This window comes from Oncorhynchus nerka, linkage group LG8 (genome assembly GCF_034236695.1).
Source record: "Oncorhynchus nerka isolate Pitt River linkage group LG8, Oner_Uvic_2.0, whole genome shotgun sequence".
Taxonomy (NCBI): domain Eukaryota; kingdom Metazoa; phylum Chordata; class Actinopteri; order Salmoniformes; family Salmonidae; genus Oncorhynchus; species Oncorhynchus nerka.
The window spans coordinates 30896700-30913048 of record NC_088403.1 but is presented as its reverse complement, the minus strand read 5'-3'; the positions used below and the strand labels follow the sequence as shown (position 1 = coordinate 30913048).

Here is a 16349-nt window from a genome sequence, read left to right as displayed (position 1 = left end):
ACCTGGAATCGGCCCATAACGCACCATCTGTAGTGTCATTGATCTCTCCAGAGTCCTGGAAACAATAACTTTCATACATACACGCAATCAACCACGTACGTACAAGACTAACACAGTCACACCGGTTAAGGTGGCCCATAACACCACATTTTTCCATAAATACTGTCTACCCAATTTAGTTCAGAGAAGTATCCACCCCAGAGTTTCTGCCAACCTGTGAGCCAGGGTGGTCAAAACAGCTGAGGCTTCGGGCACTGATTCGTCCGGAGCTGTGCTACCTGGGATGTAAGACATGGTCCTGATTACCATGCCCACTTCCTCCTTTTATCTAATGCAATTCTATTCTGTCAGGTCTTCCAGCTGATTGCTTCAGTCTGTTCTACAAACCCTTTAATACCATAACAAACCCTTTTCATACCATAACATAATAGTATTAGTATAAAATGGTTCTAATCATTAATGTATACATAATTAAATCATCTAAACTATAATTTCCTCTAACACAAACGGTGCGCGTCCAAATCAGGTCTGCATACTTCCTCTGTCCTCTGACCAAAATAGCTTTTTACTCGTCGTTTTTCAAAATAAAAGCCTGAAACCATGTCTAAAGACTGTTGAGATCTAGTGGAAGCCATGGGAACTGCAATCTGATTCCTAACCCATTGGATTCTCTATAAGCATTAAGTTGAAAAACAGCCACATGAAAATAATTCCACTTCCTGGATGGATTTTTCTCAGGTTTTCGCCTGTGATATCAGTTCTGTTATACTCACAGACATTATTTTAACAGTTTTGGAAACTTTAGAGTGTTTTCCATCCAAATCCAATTATATGCATATCTTAGCTTCTGGGCCTGAGTAACAGGCAGTTTACTTTGGGCATGCTTTTCATCTGGTTGTGAAAATACTGCCTCCTGTCACCAAGAAGTTAAGTAATGTACCAGTCTCCATTTTTTACCATCGACTTTGAGAACAGGCAGCAAAGGTGTATTGCAAAGGCTTGGCATCTCTATCAATACACCTGCCCTGAGCAGTCCTTCAATTGTTGAACGTATCCCTTCTTCAGCTTCAGGCTTCATACGATATTGGGCTTTCCAAGGAGGTTTAGCATCAGGTTTTACTTTGATGTTAACAGGACTTGCTGACTTCACCAACCCAACATCTGTATCATGTTGTGACCATACCTCTGATGGTATGACTTTCACTGATTTGGATAGAAAACACTCTGAAGTTTATAAAACTGTTTGAATCATGTCTGTGAGTACAACAGAACTTATGTAGCAGGAGAAACCATTCAGATATTTGGACGGGAATCCAGATTTCTCAGGGACCTTCTTGCAGTTCCTACCGCTTCCACTGGATGTCACCAGTCTTTAGAAATTGGTTGAGATTTTTCCTTTGTGTAATGAAGAAGTAGCCCTGTTCAAAACGAGGGTCACTTCAAGTGTACTGTTTGTTTGAGGCGCGTGACCAGAAAGGTAGCGTCAGTTTGTTTTCTTCCTGTATTGAACACAGATCATCCCGTCTTCAATTTGATCGATTATTTACTTTACAAAATACCTAAAGTTGTATTACAAAAGTAGTTTGAAATGTTTTGGCAAAGTGTACAGGTAATTTTTTAGATATTTTGTAGTCACGTTGCGCAAGTTAGAACCAGTGTTTTTCTGGATCAAACGAGCCAAATATATGGACATTTTGGATATATATCGACGGAATTAATCGAACAAAAGGACCATTTTTGCACCAATACCATCTCCGGCTGAGTAAGTCCAAATCCAGTCTCGCGCTGGAATGAGCCAAATACCTGGTTACAGAGGGGAGCCTCTGTTGATAGACATGTCGTGTGGAGAACACATGATGGTGCCATACTTGCTACCACTACCTTATTGTCTTTACTTATTAATGATGCACATGATCTAGATCATGGTGCAAGGGGGGAAGTAATAAGAAAAAGAAAAAAACAAGGTTTTTGGTCACCTTATCTACAGGCAACAGTAGATGAAGTGTTATCAAGATGTGAAATATGTGCGACAAATAACATACCTAAAGGTATAACAGCGCCCATAGGTCACATACCGGTTCCAGAAGGTCAGTTTCGACACATTGTGATGGACTATGTAGACATGATAAAACCGATACGTGGTAAAAGGTACATGTTAGTTATCATAGACAGGTTCAGCAGATGGATAGAAGCAATACCGTCAGCTGATCAGGGATCAAGTACAGTGGTAAAATTCCTAACAAGAGAAGTAATACCTAGGTTTGGTATTCCGTCGGAAATTAGTTCAGACTATGGCTCAGCATTTACACAAAAAGTTGTAAAAACAATAATACAACAAGTAAGAATCTGCAATCGCAAGGTTTAGTTGAAAAATTTAACGGCACCCTAGAAGCGAAGATAACAAAGATCTGTGTATCTTCAGGGCTTAATTGGGTGGATGCTTTACCGCTTGCTTTAATGAGTTGTCGCATGGAAACTAACAGAACCACACATCTAACACCGCATGAAATGCTTACGGGTCGACCCATGCCTACACCAACCTTAGGAGAACTCTATAAAGGTCCTTAATTAGATCTGTTGGAAAGTGAGTTGAAACTAACTGAGATACACAAAGCTATATATTTACAGGAGAAAAAGCAGGTGCCTTAGCCAGGACCGGAGGAGCCCCGCTCGGTGATACCAGGGGGTCTGGTCTACCTTCGGGTGTTCCGAAGGAAGTGGAATCAGCCGAGGAGAGAAGGACCAGGTGAAAGGGAGCAAAACGTGGTACCATCTAAACCACTGCACCAAGGTCCCATCGCAGAGGAGGAGACAACCGCCTAGATATGAGGACACAGAGGATGCTGATTCATCAGACGGGAGCCCGGAAGGAGCAGGAGCAGCGGAGGAGATCGAGACGCCGGGGAGGAGTCAAGAAGTCAGCAGACCACCAGGTGGAAGCCAGGATACAACTGATGCACCGCCTAATGCACCAAGAGGAGGACGAAAGAAAGACAATGCTGGAGAAAAAAACTGCAAACAACGGATATTCTCTCCTGAAGGGCCATAGAGTCCAGGGTTGACATGCCTGTTACTCCTGTCGATATATCTACTCTGGCAGATCTCCCTGACGGAAGCCCTCTACAGTGGGACCCCGAAATACCACCTACAGAGTGGGAGCGACTCTTCCCTGAAATGTATGCCTTTTCAGATGGAAGCCAAGTCCGGCCAGAGGGGGGAACCTCCCAGGAGGGAGGAGAGGGAGAATTTCTACAGGCTGAAGAGGAGGGAGATTTCCCCACAATTGACTTTTCAGCCATTGTTTGGTCCCCTTAACAGACTGTTAAAAATAGAAAAATAGAAGGACAATGACATCGACATGACAAGAGCAACAGTAAACAAGGGGGAAGGGACAGCAAGCTCACGTACAATCAAGCAATATGTTGAAAAAAGAAAGAGAAGAGAGGAGCCTGCTGAACAACCCGAGGAGAATGATAAGGTTAGCATTTCTGTTCAGAGGTCCCTCTCAATCAGGAGAATCAGATCTCCACCAGAAATAGCACTCTGTGGATGGACACATCATCAGACATTGGGAGAAGTAGTTTGGGACTCGAAAGGATGCAACTTGACAATAACTAAAGGAGAAGACACTTGGCTGATCACCATGGACAAACATAGAAATGGTGAGTACTAAATGGACTGAAGAGAATAGTGTAAATATCATCCGAATTGGCCCCACGCTGGCACCAGGCCAGGAAAGGACTGTGACAATGGGTGTCATGCTTAATGGGTGTCGTGGAATATTGCCTCAGAAATATAACACTCTTACAAGAATTTGTGAATTCAATATAGACTTTAATACAGAGTAGTAAAGCCGTGCTGATCCGCGTAACAACCAACCCTCCTCAGCACTGGCTCATAATATAAAGGCCTTGAGATAGAAGCTGTTTTTCAGTCTCTCGGTCCACGCTTTGATGCACCTGAGAGAGTAATAGGATACGGCATGTGTCAAAATTGATTGATTGCTGACCTTATGACCTGATGACGTGTACTGAATATGTGCCCCCGCCCCGCCCCCCCTGTTCGTGTGGTCATGTGTTAGAGGGTGTTTGAACTTTTGGGGCCCATGCCCCCCCTCCACCCCCCAGTTTTATCTCCCTTATGGTTGTTATCTATGAAGCAGGAATGTCTGGGGCTATAGATAGCGCTGGGACATAGGCATTATAAATGTCCAGAACAAGCCATTTTTAAGACCTGAATATGTGTGTGTGTGTGTGTGTGTGTGTGTGGTGTGTGTGAGAAACAAGGAATGTGTGTGGGTGTGTGTGTGTGTTAGAAACAAGGTCCCTTGGGCATTGTGTCCATTTCAGGCTTTAAACAACAATTAAACAGCCATCTAAATAATGTTTCTCAGCCTAGTTTCCTATTGAGTTCTCTTTATATGTACAGGCACAGAGCTTCCAGATGGCTCCAGCCTAAGGATTTTCAGTGCATGTACACACGGGGAGATTAGAACCCCAAAGAAAAGATCCTAAAGGTACTTTCAGATTCAGGTTTATCATGACAGCCGCTTTATGAAAGGCATTTACTTATGGCTAAACAGCTTCTACACAGTTTATTAATTAATGCTGTGGGGTGAAATTAAGTGTTTCTAGGAGGTCTTAAACAGATATACAGTGAAACAAACATGTACACTTTACACACATATTTATTGACTTTTAAAAAGACCACAGTAACATGACAGAATTTGTGCAAAGGCAACGAAATCTGCTAGGGGATATTAAATGTACAACAGTAGTATTCTGTAACAAGCAATACGTGTTAAACATGAGGCACATGCAATCATGACCGCCTCTTTATGAAAGGCCTTTAATTAGGTGTTTCTAGGAGGGCTTAAACAAATATACAGTGAAACAAACATGGACACTTTACACACATTTTTATTGACTTTTAAAAAGACCACAGTAACATGACAGAATTTGTGCAAAGGCAACGAAATCTGCTAGGGGATATTAAATGTACAACAGTAGTATTCTGTAACAAGCAATACGTGTTAAACATAAGGGACATGCAATCATGACAGCTGCTTTATGAAAGGCCTTTACTTATGGCTAAACAGCTTCTACACAGCTTATTAATTAATGCTGTGGGATGAAATTAGGTGTTTCTAGGAGGTCTTAAACAGATCTACAGTGAAACAAACATGTACACTCTACACACATATTTATTGACTTTTAAAAAAAGACCACAGTAACATGACAGAATTTGTGCAAATGCGACGAAATCGGCTAGTAGATATTAAATGTACAACAGTAGTATTCGGTAACAAGCAATACGTGTTAAACATGAGGCACAGGCAATCATGACAGCCTCTTTATGAAAGGCCTTTAACTATGGCTAAACAGTTTTCTACACATCTTATTCATTAATGATGTGGGCATACCCAGGATTTACAGGCAGGACGTTTGATCTACACAGGGAGGGAAAACTTACGGAGTTATGATGGAGCGGGCAAGCGTCTTTGAGTTGGTGAATTTGAAACGAATAATGGTCTTGTAGCTCCCTTCAGTAACCACGAGCACAACCGTTCCATGATTTTAACTGGCGGCTTTATTCTGTAGTTTCAGTGAGAATTATCCCCTTCAGTGAGAACTATAAAGTAAATTAAAAATACAGTTAAGCACACTCTTACAACATTATCTTAGGAGTGACTTATTAGCTTGGTATAACTCTGAAGTGCTTACATACATAACAGTTTAACCGGCGTTATAACGGGTTCAGATTAAACACATGAATAAAGGAAAAAATACCTCATTGGCTGCTTATTACAGAAGGGAGGAAATCAAACTTCACACTTATTATTCCTGGCATGAATTCACACTTCATCCTAACATACACTCTTCAACCTTTATGAACTACACCCGATGACATGAAAACTTAGCTAACGCAGCGCAGGATTGCCTTCCCTACAAAAGTGTGTTGCTACAATAAGGATCCCCAGTTACAACAGTATTAGCTACGTAGTTCCGCTTGTATTATCATTTTCCCGCACAGCGGACACATAAACAATACAAACAAAAGACAAGGACATAACCTGTAAGTCTAACTGTCAGTTACAGGTCGGGGCTAACAGGACCCTTTATCTGTAAGAAATAGTAAACATTTTGGAATTATAACATGTGTTAAAATGAAGGTACTAAATATTTTGAATTAAATCACTGGTTTTAAAAATGTATCTCACGCTTTAACGATAGGGGAAGAGGTCATTTCATATTTCGTTTTAGGGGGGGTTATTAACTTTATGGAAAACAATATTCACACAAACAACACCGCTTAGAGCAGCTTGGAGATTATTAGCCATGTAAGCGGGGAGCAAAAGAGCGGATTTAACCAACTCTGTACAAACCCCGACACGGGGTATGATAACTCTGACGCGTACGTCTAATGATTATTGTAGATGTTTACAACTGAGGGAGTTGACAGTAGGTCAATGAGATGTATAAAGGCAAATTGACATAACGGACCTCAAAGACCAACAGCCTACTTAATAATATAGAATGCAGGGGTGTGTAATGAACATGTAACCATTATAAAACTAAAACAAACAAAAAAATGTCTTGAAACACACACATAGTTAGGGACAGAACGTGGAGCATATACTTTAACACTGTTACCACAGCTTTAGCGCAAACCCACAGCCCCGAATATTTAGCTGCCAGGACAGATTAAAAAAGAGATGTGAATAAGGGAATCCCTCCTAATAGATATTTCTGAAGGCTACTGGACATAGGTGATTGGGAAGCGACTGTTAGACGTAGATTCTCAGAAGCAATTTATAGTCTTTCCTACAATGGTATGTTATAAAGTTTGTAATAATGTACAACTGTAGGTCTCCAATGTTTTTACATAAAAACACTAATGATGCATGTTTAAATAGTAGTACAATTTGGTAATTAATTCGAACATGTCTTTAAAAAGTTAGTACTATATATTTTGGGTCTTAAATCAATGGTTTTAAAACAGTATCTCACCCTTTAACGAAGGGAAAATGTCCTTTCCAGCCATCAACCACGTCTGTCACGAAGAAAAAAATACAGGAAATCCGGGTGCGTGCGTGCGTGAGTGTGCGGTACAACTGTAGGCCTCCAATGTTTTTACATAAAATACGAATGATTCTTGTTTAAATAGTAGTACAATTTGGTCATTAATTCTAACACGTCTTTAAAACGTATGTACTAAATATTTTGGAATTAAATCACTGGTTTAAAAAATGTATCTCACCCTTTAACGATAGGAAAATGTCCTTTCCCGACATCACCCCGGTCTGTCACGAAGAAAAAAGACATGGAAAATCAGGGTGCGTGCATGAGTGTGCGTGTGACGGAGCAGCAGGAGTGTGTGTGTGTGTGTGTGTGTTTGTTTCAAAAACAAAGGGTGTGGGTGTGTGTTCAACAGGGGCCCAAGCATGTAGCCCCATTCTATCTGTAGAGAATCGTTTGAAACCAAGGTGTGCACTATCATGCATAAGGCATGTCGAGATATCAGCCGACCACCCGGGGTTAAACATAGATACCTCTAATCTGCGGCCGGTGACCCCCCCCACCCCGGTTGCAGACAGAATGTCACGACATCCCCTCCTGTTGTTTGAATTCATAGCCTTTGTTCTCTAAACCAAATATCCTGTATCGGAGGACCGATGAAACAGACAGTATTAGGTCTTTTTGTATGAAAGGTCTACGAACGTTGGAACATCTACAACTATTGAAGATGCAAAAAGGGGTTTTCAGAAAAACATTTGGTTTGCAGATATGTATTATTATAAAAATAATATAACATTATTATCATAATCTAAAACACTTTAAAGGAGCTCTAATTCAAACATGCAAGGATATATATATATATATATATATATATATATATATGATATGATTACCCACTTTAAAACTGTTGCTGCAAAATCACTTCTCAATGGGTGTACATTTCAAGCTTTCAACAACAATAAACCAACCAGCTCAATAATGTTTCTCAGACTTACACACTGTTGAGTTTTCCTAGTTAGTAAAGAAACAACCACTAAGTCAAAACTACACGAATTGCCATTATTTTAGTTAACAGCCACCCATGGTTGAATTTGGTACTTTTTCTTTGTACATGCACCAAGCCTCCAAGGGGGGTGACAACCGTATTCCTAATGAGAAATATAGTCTAATAAAACAAATGTCTGCATAATGAAAGACATGGAAACTGTAGCCAACAATGTATTTTGAGCTGTTTTAAACGGGGATATTGTCAGTAAGGTCACAAACTAACAATAGACAATAGTTATTGTGGGCGGTTTAGGGTTAAAATATAGGGGAAGGATCAGGAATGTTAGAGATTTGGTCACTGGGGCGATTTTGAAAGAGCGAGATTAGAACCACAAAGTAATAGGGTGGTAAGAGATCCTAAAGGTAATTTCATATTTCGGTTTAGGTGTTATTAACTTTATGGAAAACAATATTCCCACTATGTGGATTATAAACATGTACGTACATAGAGAGCCAACACATCAAGTATAACAGGGATGAGTGGGGATTCATAGTACAGCAGGAGGCTTCTGTAACCTGCAATACGTGTTAAATATGTTTTACATATATCCATGACTGAATGGTTTCACAAACTACCTTTAAAGGTTTTGTAAGAAAGTTGTAACAGGCCTCATTCACCAGTCTAGAGATGAACCCAGAGACACCAAAAACATCTACGTTTAGACCAGCTTGGAGATTATTACCCATGTAAGGGGGGAGCAAAGATGACAACCGTATACCTAATGAGAAATATAGTCTAATAAAACAAATGTCGGCATAATGAAAGACATGAAAACTGTAGCCAACAATGTATTTTGAGCTGTTTTAAACGGGGACATTGTCAGTAAGGTCACAGAGACTAACAATAGACAATAGTTATTGTGGGCAGTTTAGGGTTAAAATATATGGGAAGGATCAGGAATGTTAGAGATTTGGTCACTGGGGCAAAAGAGGGAGATTAGAACCACAAAGTAAGAGGGTGGTAAGAGATCCTAAAGGTAATTTCATATTTCGGTTTAGGTGTTATTAACTTTATGGAAAACAATATTCCCACTATGTGGATTATAAACATGTACATACATAAAGAGCCAACACATCAAGATATAACAGGGATGAGTGGGGATTCATAGTACAACAGGAGGCTTCTGTAACCTGCAATACGTGTTAAATATGTTTTACATATATCCATGACTGAATGTTTGGTCACTGGGGCGATTTTGAAAGAGGGAGATTAGAACCACAAAGTAAGAGGGTGGTAAGAGATCCTAAAGGTAATTTCATATTTCGGTTTAGGTGTTATTAACTTTATGGAAAACAATATTCCCACTATGTGGATTATAAACATGTACGTACATAAAGAGCCAACACATCAAGATATAACAGGGATGAGTGGTGATTCATAGTACAACAGGAGGCTTCTGTAACCTGCAATACGTGTTAAATATGTTTTACATATATCCATGACTGAATGGTTTCACAAACTACCTTTAAAGGTTTTGTAAGAAAGTTGTAACAGGCCTCATTCACCAGTCTAGAGATGAACCCAGAGACACCAAAAACATCAACGTTTAGAGCAGCTTGGAGATTATTACCAATGTAAGGGGGGAGCAAAGAGCTGATTTACCTCTACGGTCAAATGCATCTATAGTTTTGAATGAAGTGGTCGTTGCATTCATTTAGATGATTTCAACATAGTCTAGAACCAGTAAGAACATAGATTGAATGACCTGCTTTGTGCTATTGAGCAAGAGGCCTGACCCATTTCTATGTAAGAAGCCACTTTTTATATTCAGATTCTGAATTAACTAACTCATAAATATGTTTTTAAGTCAGCTTAATAGCTTGATACACTTCAATCATTAGAATAATTTGCATAATGTAGTTCAGATAGAGCACGAGCAGCAGGGCGGGCGATAGAGTACACAACTGTATCAACGGCTTGAATTTCTGACAAAATAATATTATCAATGTATACAATATATCTGTTTATTAGACCTACCAACATAGAACACAATAGTGTATATCATGGGTAACTCCCGTTTTCATGGTTAATGTATATGTTGTGCAAAGTATTTTGGATTCTCAGGCCACAGAATTGAACACCTATCAATTAACCATGAAAACGGGAGTTACCCATGATATACACTATTGTGTTCTATGTTGGTAGGTCTAATAAACAGATATATTGTATACATTGATAATATTATTTTGTCAGAAATTCAAGCCGTTGATACAGTTGTGTACTCTATCGCCCGCCCTGCTGCTCGTGCTCTATCTGAACTACATTATGCAAATTATTCTAATGATTGAAGTGTATCAAGCTATTAAGCTGACTTAAAAACATATTTATGAGTTAGTTAATTCAGAATCTGAATATAAAAAGTGGCTTCTTACATAGAAATGGGTCAGGCCTCTTGCTCAATAGCACAAAGCAGGTCATTCAATCTATGTTCTTACTGGTTCTAGACTATGTTGAAATCATCTAAATGAATGCAACGACCACTTCATTCAAAACTATAGATGCATTTGACCGTAGAGGTAAATCAGCTCTTTGCTCCCCCCTTACATTGGTAATAATCTCCAAGCTGCTCTAAACGTTGATGTTTTTGGTGTCTCTGGGTTCATCTCTAGACTGGTGAATGAGGCCTGTAACAGCTTTCTTACAAAACCTTTAAAGGTAGTTTGTGAAACCATTCAGTCATGGATGTATGTAAAACATATTTAACACGTATTGCAGGTTACAGAAGCCTCCTGTTGTACTATGAATCCCCACTCATCCCTGTTATATCTTGATGTGTTGGCTCTCTATGTACGTACATGTTTATAATCCACATAGTGGGAATATTGTTTTCCATAAAGTTAATAACACCTAAACCGAAATATGAAATTACCTTTAGGATCTCTTACCACCCTCTTACTTTGTGGTTCTAATCTCCCTCTTTTGCCCCAGTGACCAAATCTCTAACATTCCTGATCCTTCCCATATATTTTAACCCTAAACCGCCCACAATAACTATTGTCTATTGTTAGTCTCTGTGACCTTACTGACAATGTCCCCGTTTAAAACAGCTCAAAATACATTGTTGGCTACAGTTTTCATGTCTTTCATTATGCAGACATTTGTTTTATTAGACTATATTTCTCATTAGGTATACGGTTGTCATCTTTGCTCCCCCCTTACATGGGTAATAATCTCCAAGCTGCTCTAAACGTTGATGTTTTTGGTGTCTCTGGGTTCATCTCTAGACTGGTGAATGAGGCCTGTAACAGCTTTCTTACAAAACCTTTAAAGGTAGTTTGTGAAACCATTCAGTCATGGATGTATGTAAAACATATTTAACACGTATTGCAGGTTACAGAAGCCTCCTGTTGTACTATGAATCCCCACTCATCCCTGTTATATCTTGATGTGTTGGCTCTTTATGTACGTACATGTTTATAATCCACATAGTGGGAATATTGTTTTCCATAAAGTTAATAACACCTAAACCGAAATATGAAATTACCTTTAGGATCTCTTACCACCCTCTTACTTTGTGGTTCTAATCTCCCTCTTTTGCCCCAGTGACCAAATCTCTAACATTCCTGATCCTTCCCCTATATTTTAACCCTAAACTGCCCACAATAACTATTGTATATTGTTAGTTTGTGACCTTACTGACAATATCCCCGTTTAAAACAGCTCAAAATACATTGTTGGCTACAGTTTCCATGTCTTTCATTATGCAGACATTTGTTTTATTAGACTGTATTTCTCATTAGGAATACGGTTGTCACCCCCCTTGGAGGCTTGGTGCATGTACAAAGAAAAAGTACCAAATTCAACCATGGGTGGCTGTTAACTAAAATAATGGCAATTCGTGTAGTTTTGACTTAGTGGTTGTTTCTTTACTAACTAGGAAAACTCAACAGTGTGTAAGTCTGAGAAACATTATTGAGCTGGTTGGTTTATTGTTGTTGAAAGCTTGAAATGTACACCCATTGAGAAGTGATTTTGCAGCAACAGTTTTAAAGTGGGTAATCATATCATATATATATATATATATATATATATATATATATATCCTTGCATGTTTGAATTAGAGCTCCTTTAAAGTGTTTTAGATTATGATAATAATGTTATATTATTTTTATAATAATACATATCTGCAAACCAAATGTTTTTCTGAAAACCCCTTTTTGCATCTTCAATAGTTGTAGATGTTCCAACGTTCATAGACCTTTCATACAAAAAGACCTAATACTGTCTGTTTCATCAGTCCTCCGATACAGGATATTTGGTTTAGAGAACAAAGGCTATGAATTCAAACAACAGGAGGGGATGTCGTGACATTCTGTCTGCAACCGGGGTGGGGGGGGGGGGGTCACCGGCCGCAGATTAGAGGTATCTATGTTTAACCCCGGGTGGTAGGCTGATATCTCGACATGCCTTATGCATGATAGTGCACACCTTGGTTTCAAACGATTCTCTACAGATAGAATGGGGCTACATGCTTGGGCCCCTGTTGAACACACACCCACACCCTTTGTTTTTGAAACAAACACACACACACACACACACACTCCTGCTGCTCCGTCACACGCACACTCATGCACGCACCCTGATTTTCCGTGTCTTTTTTCTTCGTGACAGACCGGGGTGATGTCGGGAAAGGACATTTTCCTATCGTTAAAGGGTGAGATACATTTTTTAAACCAGTGATTTAATTCCAAAATATTTAGTACATACGTTTTAAAGACGTGTTATAATTAATGACCAAATTGTACTACTATTTAAACAAGAATCATTCGTATTTTATGTAAAAACATTGGAGGCCTACAGTTGTACCGCACACTCACGCACGCACGCACCCGGATTTCCTGTATTTTTTTCTTCGTGACAGACGTGGTTGATGGCTGGAAAGGACATTTTCCCTTCGTTAAAGGGTGAGATACTGTTTTAAAACCATTGATTTAAGACCCAAAATATATAGTACTAACTTTTTAAAGACATGTTCGAATTAATTACCAAATTGTACTACTATTTAAACATGCATCATTAGTGTTTTTATGTAAAAACATTGGAGACCTACAGTTGTACATTATTACAAACTTTATAACATACCATTGTAGGAAAGACTATAAATTGCTTCTGAGAATCTACGTCTAACAGTCGCTTCCCAATCACCTATGTCCAGTAGCCTTCAGAAATATCTATTAGGAGGGATTCCCTTATTCACATCTCTTTTTTAATCTGTCCTGGCAGCTAAATATTCGGGGCTGTGGGTTTGCGCTAAAGCTGTGGTAACAGTGTTAAAGTATATGCTCCACGTTCTGTCCCTAACTATGTGTGTGTTTCAAGACATTTTTTTGTTTGTTTTAGTTTTATAATGGTTACATGTTCATTACACACCCCTGCATTCTATATTATTAAGTAGGCTGTTGGTCTTTGAGGTCCGTTATGTCAATTTGCCTTTATACATCTCATTGACCTACTGTCAACTCCCTCAGTTGTAAACATCTACAATAATCATTAGACGTACGCGTCAGAGTTATCATACCCCGTGTCGGGGTTTGTACAGAGTTGGTTAAATCCGCTCTTTTGCTCCCCGCTTACATGGCTAATAATCTCCAAGCTGCTCTAAGCGGTGTTGTTTGTGTGAATATTGTTTTCCATAAAGTTAATAACCCCTAAAACGAAATATGAAATGACCTCTTCCCCTATCGTTAAAGCGTGAGATACATTTTTAAAACCAGTGATTTAATTCAAAATATTTAGTACCTTCATTTTAACACATGTTATAATTCCAAAATGTTTACTATTTCTTACAGATAAAGGGTCCTGTTAGCCCCGACCTGTAACTGACAGTTAGACTTACAGGTTATGTCCTTGTCTTTTGTTTGTATTGTTTATGTGTCCGCAAAGCGGGGAAAATGATAATACAAGCGGAACTACGTAGCTAATACTGTTGTAACTGGGGATCCTTATTGTAGCAACACACTTTTGTAGGGAAGGCAATCCTGCGCTGCGTTAGCTAAGTTTTCATGTCATCGGGTGTAGTTCATAAAGGTTGAAGAGTGTATGTTAGGATGAAGTGTGAATTCATGCCAGGAATAATAAGTGTGAAGTTTGATTTCCTCCCTTCTGTAATAAGCAGCCAATGAGGTATTTTTTCCTTTATTCATGTGTTTAATCTGAACCCGTTATAACGCCGGTTAAACTGTTATGTATGTAAGCACTTCAGAGTTATACCAAGCTAATAAGTCACTCCTAAGATAATGTTGTAAGAGTGTGCTTAACTGTATTTTTAATTTACTTTATAGTTCTCACTGAAGGGGATAATTCTCACTGAAACTACAGAATAAAGCCGCCAGTTAAAATCATGGAACGGTTGTGCTCGTGGTTACTGAAGGGAGCTACAAGACCATTATTCGTTTCGAATTCACCAACTCAAAGACGCTTGCCCGCTCCATCATAACTCCGTAAGTTTTCCCTCCCTGTGTAGATCAAACGTCCTGCCTGTAAATCCTGGGTATGCCCACATCATTAATGAATAAGATGTGTAGAAAACTGTTTAGCCATAGTTAAAGGCCTTTCATAAAGAGGCTGTCATGATTGCCTGTGCCTCATGTTTAACACGTATTGCTTGTTACCGAATACTACTGTTGTACATTTAATATCTACTAGCCGATTTCGTCGCATTTGCACAAATTCTGTCATGTTACTGTGGTCTTTTTAAAAGTCAATAAATATGTGTGTAGAGTGTACATGTTTGTTTCACTGTAGATCTGTTTAAGACCTCCTAGAAACACCTAATTTCATCCCACAGCATTAATTAATAAGCTGTGTAGAAGCTGTTTAGCCATAAGTAAAGGCCTTTCATAAAGCAGCTGTCATGATTGCATGTCCCTTATGTTTAACACGTATTGCTTGTTACAGAATACTACTGTTGTACATTTAATATCCCCTAGCAGATTTCGTTGCCTTTGCACAAATTCTGTCATGTTACTGTGGTCTTTTTAAAAGTCAATAAAAATGTGTGTAAAGTGTCCATGTTTGTTTCACTGTATATTTGTTTAAGCCCTCCTAGAAACACCTAATTAAAGGCCTTTCATAAAGAGGCGGTCATGATTGCATGTGCCTCATGTTTAACACGTATTGCTTGTTACAGAATACTACTGTTGTACATTTAATATCCCCTAGCAGATTTCGTTGCCTTTGCACAAATTCTGTCATGTTACTGTGGTCTTTTTAAAAGTCAATAAATATGTGTGTAAAGTGTACATGTTTGTTTCACTGTAGATCTGTTTAAGACCTCCTAGAAACACCTAATTTCATCCCACAGCATTAATTAATAAACTGTGTAGAAGCTGTTTAGCCATAAGTAAATGCCTTTCATAAAGCGGCTGTCATGATAAACCTGAATCTGAAAGTACCTTTAGGATCTTTTCTTTGGGGTTCTAATCTCCCCGTGTGTACATGCACTGAAAATCCTTAGGCTGGAGCCATCTGGAAGCTCTGTGCCTGTACATATAAAGAGAACTCAATAGGAAACTAGGCTGAGAAACATTATTTAGATGGCTGTTTAATTGTTGTTTAAAGCCTGAAATGGACACAATGCCCAAGGGACCTTGTTTCTAACACACACACACACCCACACACATTCCTTGTTTCTCACACACACCCACACACACCCACACACACATATTCAGGTCTTAAAAATGGCTTGTTCTGGACATTTATAATGCCTATGTCCCAGCGCTATCTATAGCCCCAGACATTCCTGCTTCATAGATAACAACCATAAGGGAGATAAAACTGGGGGGTGGAGGGGGGGCATGGGCCCCAAAAGTTCAAACACCCTCTAACACATGACCACACAAACAGGGGGGGCGGGGCGGGGGCACATATTCAGTACACGTCATCAGGTCATAAGGTCAGCAATCAATCAATTTTGACACATGCCGTATCCTATTACTCTCTCACCTGTACTGACCTCGCCTTCTGGATGTTGTCGTGGAAAATTGTCTCAGAAATATAACACTCTTACAAGAACTTGTGAATTCAATATAGACTTTAATGCAGAGTAGCAGAATCCGTGCTGATCCGCATAACAACCAACCCTCAGCACTGGCTCTGCTTTTATACACATACAGCATATGGGTACATCCCATATGTAAATGAAGTTACTCCCCTTAGTCCTTCTGCCACCATTTTCTTTTAGTCTGAGTTCTTTGCTTGTTCACGCCCAATAACGCTCATCTCTGCTTTTGGTTAGGTTATAATGGAGGCGGGACCCTTTTCATGTTCTAAAAATAATGCAT

At 39.2% G+C, this 16349-nt stretch overlaps 2 long non-coding RNA genes across 3 annotated transcripts; one reads left to right on the top strand and one right to left on the bottom strand.

Annotated features, from left to right (window-relative positions):
- Nucleotides 1–5223: 5223 nt before the first annotated feature.
- Nucleotides 5224–7301, bottom strand: LOC135572909 (uncharacterized). The gene is made up of 3 exons (XR_010464537.1): nucleotides 7261–7301; nucleotides 7011–7053; nucleotides 5224–5631 (listed from the first exon to the last, which is right to left on the bottom strand). It is a non-coding gene; the product is annotated as an uncharacterized LOC135572909 (long non-coding RNA).
- A 5162-nt stretch (nucleotides 7302–12463) lies between these two features.
- LOC135572908 (uncharacterized) lies at nucleotides 12464–15308 on the top strand. Of its 2 annotated transcripts, XR_010464536.1 has the most exons (3): nucleotides 12484–12721; nucleotides 12929–12971; nucleotides 14349–15308. It is a non-coding gene; the product is annotated as an uncharacterized LOC135572908 (long non-coding RNA). The 2 variants fall into 2 exon arrangements; XR_010464535.1 differs by having other exon boundaries at nucleotides 12464–12971.
- The last annotated feature ends 1041 nt before the right edge of the window (nucleotides 15309–16349 follow it).